At 41.5% G+C, this 8,911-nt stretch overlaps 1 pseudogene; it reads right to left on the reverse strand.

Moving 5' to 3' along the window:
- Nucleotides 1-4,790: 4,790 nt before the first annotated feature.
- Nucleotides 4,791-6,600, reverse strand: LOC103263686 (annotated as a pseudogene).
- Between the last annotated feature and the right edge of the window lie 2,311 nt (nt 6,601-8,911).

The following is an 8,911-nucleotide window of genomic DNA, read 5'->3' on the forward strand; positions in this document are numbered from 1 at the left end:
ATACACTAATCTTTACTCTGAATAAACATATGAAGTGAACTAGACATAATGAAATAAAACTAACACAACTAAAATTATTATGGTTGCATAATTGCCAATGAGCTTTTAAGTTTAGGATAATGGTGATTTAAGCTATCTTCCCTTATGCTTGGCAACCTCCTGGAAAACATCTTTGTCTTAAGATAGGCGGTGGAGCAATTATTATTATCTTTGAGGCACCAGCTTTATCATTGTGTGAACTTAAACTTATGAACTTAAAACAATCTTCAAAGTAGCTATAAAACCCTAAACTATAGCACTAAGACTTAATTAATGACACAAAGTAAAAACCCTGTTAAACATAACCAGAGCCTAATAATTTTTGTCAACTCTCATACATATGTATATTGAGTACATAAACTTGTATGATATTACATTTACCAATTATGAGTAATACATGGATAAAATAATTATCATGTCTAGAATAGCACTGCCAGCAACTCTCTTCAAAAGAGTCCCAAATTACAGTCCTTGAAGTGCTTCAAGAAAGTTCCCAGGTGCACGGTTCTTCATGTAGCAGTTCTCTTTTTGGACTTTTACGACCTTCAAAGCTTTTGTAATCGCCTTTCTTGTCCAGATGTCTTCGTTACTTTTCTCTTATCCTGCAGTGTTTATTTCTAAAGGAAACTCAAAAGAAGCATTTAATGACATTTCCCAGGCCCCCAAGGTTGCTTTCTGTATTTAGTTAATTATCATAAAAGTATCTAATTAGTATATTATGAATTCAGTGAAAACCCACTCTATAAACGTTTACTTAAAATTTAACTATAGAATTAAGTAAAAACCTTAACGATTAATCTTTATCCTAAGCCTGTGAAGACAGTGTTGTAAATCACCTACATAACTCCTAGATAAGTGTTAGAACTTACCATAAACTTGTGCTTCTAAAAAACCTTATGTCTTAAACACTAAACTGCATAATTCTAAATCAAATAAGGAGTGAATATACTAATATCTTTTTATTCAAGCAATATCTAGTAACTTATAACCAAGTGAAAGAAAGCATTCTTGATGTGCTTCAGAGTTTAACCCTTGCAGATGTTAGAAAAGACCAAGCGGCGTAGTGGGAAAATGGGAAAATGAACCATGACATTCTCAGGTTAGGTGTGAGTACTTCGCATAAACATGCCATTTTCTTCTTCCACGACTGCACAGAATTTCTTCAGCCGTATCAAACAGCAAAGGTGGAAGACAGAAGGGCCTCAGCTTCCCGGGCTCGCCCTGTGGCCCGGGGTCTTTGGCCCACCGGGACCCTGTCAATCATGTGGACCTCCAAGGCTGGCTCCCAACACGGAACTACAGGCGTGCACTACCCCGCCCGGCTGATTTTTTGATTTCTTGTAGAGATGAGGTCTCGCCAAGTTCCCCAGGCGGGTCTTGAACCCGCGGACTCAGGCAATCCACTCACCTCGGCCTCCCAAAGCGCGGGATTACAGGCTGAACCACCTATGTAATCTTTAGCAACACTTTATAAGGTTTGACTTTATGATCTTCCCTCTACAGGTCATGCAGCTGAGTTTTCCAAAGTTGAGATGACTTTCCTGAGCTCACGTGATTAAGTGGAGCAGGCAGGCTTTAGATGAAGTTCCACTGAGCTCTAGCACTCGTGGGGTTTATTCACAGTACTTCATAGTCCCTTAATAGTTGAAGTAACTGAAGGAACAATCTCGGGAATAAACACCAGTTCTTGTCGTCTTCACAGCCCTGCTACTCCCTCGTCTCCCCCCCACCCCTCCTCTCCCCCTCCCCATACACTCAACTTCCTTTCTCTTTAGGTTTTAGCAACCGTCAAGCCAAGGAAATGGTCCGGCATATGGAGTCTGTACCTGTGCTCGCTTTGATTGTCCGTGTTGCAATTTAATTCTTGTCCCAAGCAGAGCAAGAGATGACCTAGCAAGCGCCCCTTTAAAACAATAGCCAGCCGGGCTCGGTGGCTCAGCCTGTCATCCCGCGCCTTTGGGAGGCTGAGGTGAGTGGATGGCCCGAGTCCGCGGGTTCGAGACCCGCCTGGGCAGGCGAGACCTCATCTCTACAATAAATCAAAAATCAGCCGGGCGTGGTAGCACGCGCCTGTAATTCGGCTACTGGGAAGGCTGAGGCGGAAGGATCGCCGGAGCCCAGCAGGTCGAGGCTGCCACTGCACTACAGTCTGGACGACCGAGTGAGACTCCAACTCAAACAAACAAAACAAAACAAAAAAAACAATAGCCAGCTTCATTCGAGCAATGAAATGTGTATATGTGTTCATTCTATTAAAAATCAGAATTACTCTCTTCTGTGTAAATATTTTAAAGATTTGGTGAAAGCTGCTTATGAATCAATAGACTGCATGTGGATGTCAGTAACTACCCGGAAATGGGCAGTTTTCCCAAGGAACACTTGAAATATGAGTGCATATTTCTTACGAGAGGAGGTCATTTCATATATACGATGGAATATGATGCAGCCATAAAGAAGGACAAAATTATGAACCTCACAGCAACTTGGAAGGACTTAGAGCCTGTAATACTGAGTGATCTATCACAGAAACAAAGAACTGAGTATCGCGTGTTCTCACTCATAAGTGAACCTTGAACAATTATCAGAATACTATAAGACAGGATTGGCAGTAGTGAGAATCTACCAGGGGCAGGGGAGGGGCACACCTCATCAACAAGGGTACCTGCATAATGAACATTTTTATACCTAACCCTGAATTGTACCCCACATCTTTAAAATTAAAAATAGTTTCAAAGGTTAAAAAAAATAAAATTAAATTTAAAAAGACTAACAATGGCTCAGCTGTCCTTAAGCAGGTCCAGAAAACTGGAAAGTGTCACCCTTATTTTTTAGTATAGACTAAAAGTTAATGTTCCAGCTGGTTACATACATTTGTCTCAAATACTATCCTCATTCCTCTAATAATTAAATATAGAATTGGGGTGTGGTGAACACACCTGTAATCTCGGCACTTTGGGAAGCCAAGGCAGGAGGATCGCTTGAACCCAAGAGTTCAAAACCAGCCTGGGCAACAGAGTGAGACTTTGTCTCTACCAAAAATAAAAATTCGCCGGGCATGGTGACACACGCCTGAAGCCCCAGCTGTTCGGAGGGCTGAGGCAGAAAGACTGCCTGAACCCAATATGTCAAGGTTGTGATGAGCCATAAGTATGCCACTGCACTCCAACCTGGGCATCACGGTGTCTAAATAAATACATACATACATGCATACATAAACAAATATAGGAAGAGAGGGGGACAGGAAATTAATTTTCAGTAATCACTGAACAGTGTACTTGTATCAGTCTGGGACTGGTCAAGAAAACAGAGTCACTCAAAATATTACTGGAAGAAATAAGTTAAATGAAGATATTAGAGGTTACACCAATGTTGGAAAAGCCAGGGACAAAGGCCAGGAAAGTAAAAACTTAAATTCTATATGATTGCTGCTTAAAGTCAAAGAATCAGACACCGAAGCGTACCTTAGCTTAAAGTCCCAAAGGAGGTGGTTCTCCAAGACTTGCTTGAGTTCTGTTGTAGCTCTCAACATCAGAGAAAACTCCCAACAATTGTTTCTAAGAGCACACAGAAAAGCTGCTGTCAATATCTGTCTATGCATCCGACTACAACTACCACCATCCGTCCTCTTCCTCTTCTACTTCCCAAACTTAGGGAAATTCCTTCACTGTCAAACTCTAAAGCCAGATCATTTAGAGAAAGAGGCTCTGGGAAATATAGTTCCTGCTTCTCTACATTGCAGGGAATTGGGAGCTCATAGTGGTGCTCAGTCGACAGCCCACAATTCATCACAATCCATCTTTGTCAACTCAGCATCAATACGCACGTGACACTCGCTTTGGGTCCAGGTGGTGTGCATAAAATGGAAAAAACAGGAGTCTATTAGTGAAAAAGTTTTTAGTGGAGACCGGAAAGGTGGTCAGGAAACTGTCTTGGAGACTTAAAGAGGGCAACTCGTGTTTTAGAGTAGCAAGACCACTTGTAAATGTGTGGTCTGTGGTAAAGTAACCTGGAAGTTAAAATGTGTCAATGAGCTTGTGGATTTGCCCCAAGGGATTTCCAAAAAGAATAAAGTACCAACTGACTTTTTTCTCTTTTTTAAATTAATTTAATTTAATTTTTTATTTTTAGCTGTGTATGAGTACTTTAGCTGTGAATCCAGACTTTCTTTTTTTTTTTTTGAAGAAATAATTGCACCTTTATTTTAAATTCCAAAACTATTCATTTCATGTGAGACATAAAATTTAAGCCACGTATATAAGCACAAAGACAAACATAGGTGCTCTCATTACTGACAAAATCGTGAACTATATAACATATACTTTTAAACCAGGTTTCCTCTTTTTACAAAACAGTGAAAAACTAAGTTCATTTAAAAAGTACATAGAAAAATACAATAATTTGGGTGTTCTCTTCTCAAATATATGGTTTTGAAGGTAGGTTACTTAAGTGTTTACACCAATAAAAATCTATATACAATGCAGCAAAAAGATTTACATTCACTGTAACATTTTCCTTCAGTTATTAGTTTATTGACTGCCATAGAAGCTCCTTGAAGAATCATCACTTAAGGAATTCTCCAGGTTAGGAATCACAACCAAACTTTGAACACTTAGTGAAAAAATCATGTAAATGCCAGGTCCTAGCACAATGAACAGATATAAATAACCTAGAAGGGTGGAATACGCCAAATAAAGACGATCTTAACTAACCACCATGGTAAGTGGCACTGTACTCTTATTAAAGAAAAATCTTTACTGTTGAGGGCACTGGGTCTCTGGAGTTGATTTGGAAGACACATAAAGAATAGGGTGTAATTTCTTACAAGTTTCCTTTTCCAATTTGCTTGCAGTTTCTTTCCTTCTTTAACTTCTGTTTGAAGCTTTAATTCAGCAGCTAACCTGGGAGAGTTAGGGGTGTTTCCACTTCGTTCACTTAAGGTTTCAGTGTCGGCAGGAACTCCGAGTTTTATACATTTTTTCTCCTTCTTCAGCTGTGTTTCCATGGGCAGACTTTTGGGAGGAGAGAGATTGACTCCTGTTGTGTCTGTCGAAACCGATTTTCCTAACCACAAATTGTTACCTTCTAGAATGTTAGGACAGGACTGTGTCTCCTCCTTCTGAGGTGGTAATCTACAGACTTCTTCCCTGACAGTGCTGTTGCTGGCACAGGCATCCTTAGGGGTGGTTACATGCATAGGCATGCGCTTTTTGAGTACAGGCACTTCAACTGTCTCTTCAGGTTCATACTTCAATTTCATTTCATCCAGTTTAGCTCTTAGTTTCATATTCTCACTTTCTGAAAGCTGGAGGCATCTTTCATTTGCAAAAAGGTTTCGCTCGATATCCAGAGCACGCTGGCTCTCAAATAATGCTTTCATTCGCTGTATGGACAATTCACCTTTAATGCTTTCATTTTCTTTGTTTAAGTTCTCAAACTTCATCTGAAGTAAATCTGTATAATAGGTGTTATCTTCCAGAGCTAGCTGAAGAGCACCAGAGCTGGCTGAAGGCTTAGATTCCACACTTTCATATAAATTCTTAAATTTCTCCAGATTTCTAATTTCACCTGAGATGTTTTATTTCACCATTCTTCTGCTCCAACATGGCAAGCAACCGTTCCTGCTGCTCAAATTCAGTTTGAGACCCTTTGATCTGTAGCAGTGTGGCAACTTGTAACTTCACTCTCTGCATCTGTTCTCTGTTAAATACATTCTGCTTCTTTAGTGACTGATATTTGACTTTCATACTGATAAACTGACGTTCCAGTGCCACTCTTCCATCTTCCACCTCTGCAAAAAGAGTTGCCTTTACTATTGGGATCCAAGGCTTGCTGAAGTGCCTGGTCCAACTGCACCTGAAGATCTTGATTTACTACACGAGCTTTCTCTAGGGCATTATAGTAAGAAACTGCTTCTTTCTCTCGTTTCTCTTCTTCTTTCAGCTGGTCTACCTGGCGCATTAAGTTAGTAATAAGAAGTTCTTGCTGTTCTTGTCTGTACTGTAGTTCATTCACTTTTTCTTCAAGGGTGGTCTTCATACCCTCCATCTCTGCCAGCTCAATTTGAAGAGTCAGAACCTCAGAAGACATGCTTTCGTGTACACGTTCAGGCTTTATCCACGGTTCCTCTGATTTACAAGAGAGGAGTTCCTTCTGATGATCCACTTGGTGCTTCAGCTGCTTTTCACTAAGCCTGGCTTCACCTCATTCCCCTTTCAGCTTTTCTATCTTATTTTTCAGCTCATTCACTTTCTGTCCATGGCTTCTGTTTAGTTGCTCTTCGAATTGCTCTAGGTGCATTTTTTGTTGTTGTTTAATAGCTTCACATTCACAGCTCAAACTTTCTAACATCCGACTCTTGAGTTCCACTTCTCTTCGAAGAGGATATTTTTCTTGTTCGTAATTCTCACTCCTTGTCATAATTTCATTACGACATTTGTCCAGTTGATTCTGCAATTCATTCTGGCTCTCTAATAGTTGTCAACCATACTGTGCAGCCCTGAGTTGCTCTTCTTCAGCCTCTTTGAGCTTGAAACGAAGATTTATAGTTATATCTTCCTCCATGTTCTATTCTTGTTTTTCAGCCTACCCCTGGTTCCCTGCTGCTGCAGTCGGTGGCTCGTCACGAGGGCTCCGGATGGCCAGATTCTGCACGCCAACTCCCAACCACAGAGAGTCCAGAGCCTAGGGAAGAAATTTGAGATCTTCTGAGTAGAGTGGACTAGCGGACTAAGTCAGAGAACAGAAGTGGGCCCTAGTGATGGTGAATGTCCAACCCTCAGAGTAAAGCACTCTGATGACCTCTGTCAAGGTGGCTTTCAGTTCAGTGGCTACTATGTGCCTCCATTTCCTTGTCTTTTAGAATGAGAGGTGTCTATTGCAATGATCCTTCCCCAACTCACCAGCATATATTAGGACTGAGAAACAGTCTTTTTAGTTCATAGTTCTTTGAGTCAAGAGACATTGCAGCCTCAAGAATTTGAACCTGTTTTCAGATCAGATACAACACGAGATCATGGAATTTGAGCGTGGTGCCATGATTGGGTGAGATTTGGGGAGCAGGGGGAGTGGGTACATATATTTTGAGTATGAGAGAGCTGGGAATCGTCATAGTCAACAGAAAACCTAAAGAAAAGATAATCCATTAACTGAGAATGAGACTAGGTCGGACATGTAGGAAGCACAAACACACTCCCTAAGTTGACGTGGGCAGAGTCAAAGACATGATGGAGAGACATGGGTGTCCAAAGTCGCAAAGGCCATTGAACTCACAACTCTGAGCAGTGTGTATCAAGACCCTATGAGCCAGATTCAGCAGGTGGTGATGAAGAAATGGGGAAAAGATATGATGCATACACATGGCAAATATGGGTATGGATCCATTGACAGAGAAGTGTGGTAAAGCCTTTGTCTAGGTTCACATGCCTCTCGTCAAGTGGGCCTCTACTAGTATAAAGGAGTTAGAGCAATCTGAAACATTTCATACCCTTGCCCTGAAATCACTTTCTAAATTCAAAACTCTGTAACCCAGGCTCCAAACCTAACCACAGTCTCTTCTTTTTTTGCATCGTTGCACATCACCTGAGCCCACGTGACACCTGCTCTTGAACCTCTTCGGGACCTCAAAGACTCAGGCCTGGTCCATTTCCTCAACACGTGACCCTCTCTGGAAGGCTCTTTTATGAAACCAGCACTGATCCAGCAACCACGCCAACATTTTCCCTTGGCCTTTGACTCCAGTCTATGTCTTAATTCCTAATACCATCTGAATCAATTCTCTTGTTTGTGAAACAAACCCTAAAATTGGGATAACACAAACATGGACACAATTTTACTTGAAATACCTCTTCAGTGTTCTGAAGCCAGCTAGACTGAGCGTGCTCCGCAATTTTTTTGCCTAGGAGTTCCCCATCAAGCAGTGGCACTACTCTCTTCATGTGTACCTCACTACCTGCACGCCTCACTCTACCAAAACACAGCTCTCATCCTTTCATTTACCTTCTTTTTTTTTTTTTTGAGTTAGAGTCACAACCACCGCAGCCTTGACCTGCTGGGCTCAGACAATCCTTCTGCCTCAGCCTTCTAGCTAGAATTATAGACGCATACCACCACGCCTGGCTAACTGTTTGATGTATTGTAGAGACAAGGTCTTGCCACATTGCCCAGGCTGGTCTCGAACCCCTGGCCTCAGGCAATCCTCTCGCCTCCACCTCCCAAAGTGCTGGGATTATAGGCATGAGCCACCGTGCCCAGGTTCACTTACCTTCTTAAACATTTCTAAGAATCCCGATTGCCTATAAGATAAAATCTAATGGCCTTACCATAGCATGCAGTTCCCTTTATTGTCTTTCTCAGTTAACTTTCATCTCTCACCTCCAAACCTAACCTTAATGTGCCTGGTGCTTAAGTAAGTAGTACATCAACTAGCTTTCATGTCTGACACAGCCTGCATTTTTATGCCTCTGCTTTTGCTCATACGTTTCCCTCTACCCGTGAGGTTTTCACTGTTTAACGGTGATATGATTAGTTCTCCCTCACCAGTATTTCCAGGACACTTTATAGATACCTTTATCATGCCCTTATTGCATTGTATAATTGTATTATAATTATGTGTTTAGATGTTTCGTTACCAACTTAAAGAAAAGAACAATGGGCCGGGTGCAGTGGCTCACACCTATAATCCCAGCACTTTGGGAGGCCAAGGTGAGATGATTGCCTAAGCCTGGGGGTTTGAGACAACCTGGGCTACTTGGTGAGATCTCATCTCTACAATAAATCAATAAAAATTAGCTGGGCATGGTGACGCACGCCTGTAGTTCCAGTTACTTGGAAGATTGAAGCGGAAGGATCACCTGAGCCCAGGAGGTCAAGGCTG

The sequence above is a fragment of the Carlito syrichta genome, unplaced genomic scaffold (genome assembly GCF_000164805.1).
Source record: "Carlito syrichta isolate Samal-C Ts95f unplaced genomic scaffold, Tarsius_syrichta-2.0.1 Scaffold305216, whole genome shotgun sequence".
Lineage (NCBI taxonomy): Eukaryota > Metazoa > Chordata > Mammalia > Primates > Tarsiidae > Carlito > Carlito syrichta.